We start from the raw sequence: 5,313 nt of genomic DNA on the forward strand, positions 1-5,313 counted from the left end.
TGCATTTCGGTTGCGCGCAGAATATATACCGAAAATTCGTAATCAACGGAGCGAAGGCACCACCGGCCGCAAATTGAATATAACCGAATTGGTGAAATATAACCGGCTGTATTGCGTGTAAAGAATTGATTAATTAATAATTAATTAAGAGCACTGTTTTCAAATTCATCGTGTGCGTTCTCGCCAAATTATTTCTCTTCAATTTCAGAAGCGCCGTTTCGCGGCACTCGGATGAAAATCGCGTGAAATGAGTAAGAGGGATGAATCGTGGAATACGAGAGAGAGGCAATGGATGGAAACAGTTGAGTAAAGAACGAAAACATTTCATTCGTTTCTTGTAACGTTATCCTTAATAAAAGATAACTCTGTATACTAAATAAGGGGTAATGCATAACAAGAAAGACGTATAGGTCCATACTATTTCATTTATTTGATCGGAAAGTGAGTTCAAAATATGGACCGTAAAATTTCAGATAATTTTTAGATAAGATAACATGTTTCCTTTTACATGAGATGAAAATGAATATATTTTGCGCTTCTTCCATCTGGATAAAGGTAAAGATGATCTACTTATTCATTCGAATGATTATTTAAATCATTTTATCTAGATACTAGCAAACATTGTATACACGAACCAGATGTTTTGACAGCGCGGACTGCTCTCTTGGAACAATAGCTTCTCCGGACGGAGAAACGGATATGCGACGGTCGAGAGGGTTACGGGGAAAGGAGCAGGAAGATACAGAGGCCGCGCGCGAGAGGGGCGAGAAAAAACCGGGTGGAAAAAAAGGAACGGAAAGAAATGTGGACGGTGGTGGAGGACGAAGGTCCGAGCGTGGCTGGAAAGGCGAAATGATGGTGCAGGTGAAGGAAAGGGAGAAAAAAAGTACCAGGCTATGTAAGGGGGCGGTCGAGAAGACAGAGGGAACGAGGAGGGGGTGAGAAGGGGAAGGAAGCGCCCCGTTTGGCCTCGACGACCTAATGAGCTCTTCGGGCCTGGGACGAAAATAATTATAGAAATTTCCTGCCGATGAACGAAGCACCTTAAGAAAGATTGCCTCCCATTAATAAGCCACAGATTATTTGCCTTCGGAATTATAATCAGGCTAAGGGACCCTCGTAAGAGCCAACGCGCGCCCCCCGTGTTTCCGTGAAATTCGTGCGCGCCGGTTCGGCATGTGGAGAAACAATATTATATGAATAATATTCAATATTATAATAATATTCTTATAATATTCTAAGGATGTTATGTAATATTTTTTAATATTATAGGAATGTTCTTAGAATATTAAAAAAATAATAATATAGAAAATATATATAAATAAAGTAACACACACACACACACACACACACACACACACACACACACACACACACACACACACACACACACACACACACACATATATATATAGAATTGAATATTTAAAGAATATATAATATTATAATAACATTAAATAATATTATACGTTTATAGAGAGTATCGTGCAATAGATTAATGCGCGCTTCTCTCTCTCTCTCTCTCTCTCTCTCTCTCTTTTTCTCGATGGGTTTGGGTGCTGCGCAGTTTCTACGGATCTCGCGCCGCCCTCGCGATCTTATTGATTTTTCTGTGGCTTATTTGATCTCCGCGCTGAAAGGTGTAGGTGAGCGCGAGCTCTACGTGGATTTCCCCGAGCTATGCGGGCTACGTAAAAAGAACACGCCGATCAATCGTGCGAGACATTTTTTTTCGGCAACACAACCGATACATTCCGCTCGACCATTGCATTAATTGATACGTCGGGTATCTTAAGCGATATTTTTCGCCTATGTCGAAATTTTGACCCCGTGTTAACCCTGGAGTGGTCACGTGGACGATAAATGTCTATTTTAATTTGACATTTTCAATAAAAAAAACATTAAAATTTCGACTCGGGCGGAAAATTATGTTTCAAATTGTAATTCACGTCCCCGACAGCGTTTTAAAACGCCACGTTATTCGAAAGCAAAATGTAACATTGAGTGATTTTACCAGAATCGGATGGAACCCGATACGGTGCTATGGAATTAAAAGCGTATCAATCGAGGCGTTCCGTTTTAACAAGGGCGAGACCGCTTTTTCTCATAAAAAGATATTAGCGTTTAAAATTCGAAAGGGATGAACCCGCCGTTGAGATACACGAATGTATAAAATGACGAAACTTTACTGAATTTTGAGAGTTGTCTCGATGAATGTGTTTTATTTCGACGAGATTCTTCTTAAAAGATTATATGGATATAGTGAAACGTATATCGGCAGTGTCCATAATGAATGATGGGCTCGCCTTTGTACGTCTCAATTGTGCTACATTAATCGAAGTAGAAAATGACAAGGTGTGTTGAGAGAGAGAGAGAGAGAGAAAGGTGAAGAAGAACGAGTCAAACAACGACGGCACCGCAGAAAAAATGCTAGAATCAAATAAATGTGATTACCCGCTTCTTATTTTTCTGCCCCTTATATAAGTAATATTTTCTCATATCAAGTAATATTTTCATTAATTTATGTATTTTTCAATGGCTTGTAATAAATATTTGTTTGAACCAGCGGTAATTCCTTAATTTGTAAATAAATCAATAAATGTAAACGTAAAACGTAGTTCTTAATCTAAGAGAACACTTATTACAGTTATGTAAGTTATCTTCTACATTGAAGAAGCCTAGTAGTTTTAAATTTGGATTTTTCTGCGCAGTAAATATTTTCTAAAAGTAGATCCAGTTATTCTTAATACGTAGACTTTAATTAAGCGCTAAAGAGCGTCCCGAGCGGAGGGAAAGAACGTACGAGGAAAATCGGGAGGTAGTCGCGACTCGTCGAGGGACTACCGGCTAGGAGAAACGACTGGCGAGGCGAATCGGGTCAGTAGCGACAGCGCAAGGCCGACAAGAGAAGCTCCCGCGGGAAAGGACTCTGCTAATTGGCGTCGCGGCGCGCGCGAGTCGCGCGTGCGAATCCCCGAAAAATCCGCTAGGGGGGCGCCCAAGGAGTCCTAACGGATATCGACCGGGGATCGACACTTCGGCCCCGGCGTTAGCGGAGTGCGGACGCAAGTGAGAGAGAAAGTGAGTGAGTGAGAGCAAGCGATTAGCAGAATCCTTTTCCCGCGGGAGCTTCTCTTATCGGCCTTGCGCTGTCGCTACTGGCCCGATTCGCCTCGCCAGTCGTTTCTGCTAGCCGGTATGTCCCTCGACGAGTCGCGACTACCTCCCGATTTTCCTCGTACGTTCTTTCCCTCCGCTCGGGACGCTCTTTAGCGCTTAATTAAAGTCTACGTATGTCAGACCACGCCGGTTGGCAGCGTGTGCAAAAAGCGCACGAACCGAAAGTCTCGTAGGTGTGCTTTCATCTTACGCGCAATATCGACGCGAAAATAACCGCTTTCTAGAAATTCGGACTTTGTGACGGACGCTCGTCAGCGGCCACGTCACAACTTATACTCATTCCTCTGCTCTTTTTTATTCGCTCGCTCCAAGTATCACCGTGTAAAACGGAGAAGAAGACGGCGACTTTCGATACATCGAACGCAATGTCGCGTCAAATTTTCCATTTATATATCCAGACGTTCTCATCAAGGCGTCGCGACGCCGCGTTCTAGAGATTTTCTAATTACACGCGTGCATGCGCGCTCAATGATTCCGCGGCCGCTAATTTTCTCTCTCCTCGCGATCACCTCGCGTGGCCCCGAGGAAGCAATCAGCATGCCTGGATTCCGATATTTCACTGTGTTCTGCTCTCCCCTCCCCTCCCACCTCTCTCTCGCACTGATTACTTTCTTAAATACCAGACGCCTTCGGCGACTTTTTTTTCTCCGACGTTAAACCCGCTTAATGTATTCTCTCTCTCTCCCCCTCCCTCTTCCCGCGCTCCGACTCGCGATACTTATTCAGGCGCTCGCTCGCCCGGACGAAGCTCAATCGATCGATCAAGACAAAGCGATCGATCAAGAGAGGGCGCAAATGGCGCTGCCTCGCTTCTTCCACGATAAACTGCTGCACGCGCGCGCACATCGATTGTCAGTGAGATCATTTTTCACGGGGAACGACGGGGCGGGTCTTCGAATGTGCGCGTTCGCGGGCGAAGACGAGCCGCGCGCCGAGAGAGAGACTTACGGCGCAAGTATTTTGCATATGAAAGGCCGCCTTTGCTTTCTCGCGCCGATACGTAAGCCGCTAAGTTTGTTGTCGCGCGGTAAGCGCGAGAGCCCTGCTGCCACTCACGTCGCGTTGCCGCGCGAATGCACTTCGCGTTTCTTGCATCCCTCGACAGGGTGGTTGCGCGCGAGGAAGTGGGTCCCGCAGGAGGGGTGGAAGAGGGGGAGGAAGCAGCTGTCGGCGCACCAGCGGCGGAGATACGTTCGACGGCGATGCGGGTGTACGTTTCGCGGATCGGTTTCTAAGACGCAAGCGATTCGCTGGCGATGTGATGCGACGCGGTGCGTCGGCGTGTGTGTGTGTGTATGTGTGCATGGGAGCGCAGCATCTATCGGGGACGTGACGTGAGAAGCGAGACGCGCACCGCAATTTGATCGATCGATCGAGCGAATCTTGATCGCCGTGCCCTGATTCGCTTCACGTTAACCTGAGCCGATTCTCTCATTCGACGAGACGATTCCTTATACCCCGAGGATCGATCACGGCCGAATCACGGTTAAATTGCCGTATAGGAAAATGTTAGGGGCCGCCAGACAGAAACTGGACGGTTTTTATTGGTTTTGAATTAATTGGACGGTAACCGTTCAGAATCTATCCAAGAAATGCTGATTATTATTTCTTATGGCCAGCCACTCGCTGTAAACTATTCCAAAAGAAAAAAAGTAAGTTAATACCGGATAGATTCTATCCAGCAAAAATTCGCAAAATTCTGCCTAGTGTTTTTCTTGGCCGCCATTTCCTAGCAAGGAACTTGGTAAAATAATAAACAAATGAAATAATAATGAAATCTTATTAGGAACTGGCCGGAAACTGGTTAGTTTTACTATCCAGTTATCGTCGAAGGCCTCCCAAACTTGTAAATTTCTAGCCGGTAAACCTGACCAGAAACTAGTTAGCTAGGAAATTATTGGCCAGTCACCGGCTAGAAACTGGTTTAATTTCTTCTTAGGTAGAAATGATAACGGGTTACTTAGCGACTTACTTAGTAACTTCCCCGAACCCGCATATCACGTATATCGCACGTAAAGTCGGGTGCGCTGATACGTGACACGATCAGCCGTGTTTACGCTTTTTCACAATTTCCTGACCGGAGCCAAACAGCGATCGCTCGGTTTCTCAAGAGCCGGGGAGGGGGGGGGGGGG

The 5,313-nt window shown here is 45.5% G+C and overlaps 1 long non-coding RNA gene across 1 annotated transcript in view; it reads left to right on the plus strand.

Annotated features, from left to right (window-relative positions):
• Positions 1–3,038: 3,038 nt before the first annotated feature.
• Positions 3,039–5,313, plus strand: part of LOC106751715 — a 5,916-nt gene continuing 3,641 nt past the window's right edge. The window contains exon 1 of the long non-coding RNA XR_001375089.1: positions 3,039–3,081. This is a non-coding gene — a long non-coding RNA (uncharacterized LOC106751715). The remainder of the gene's footprint in view (positions 3,082–5,313) is intronic.

This window comes from Dinoponera quadriceps, unplaced genomic scaffold (genome assembly GCF_001313825.1).
Source record: "Dinoponera quadriceps isolate SergipeBrazil2010 unplaced genomic scaffold, ASM131382v1 scaffold115, whole genome shotgun sequence".
NCBI classification, from domain to species: domain Eukaryota; kingdom Metazoa; phylum Arthropoda; class Insecta; order Hymenoptera; family Formicidae; genus Dinoponera; species Dinoponera quadriceps.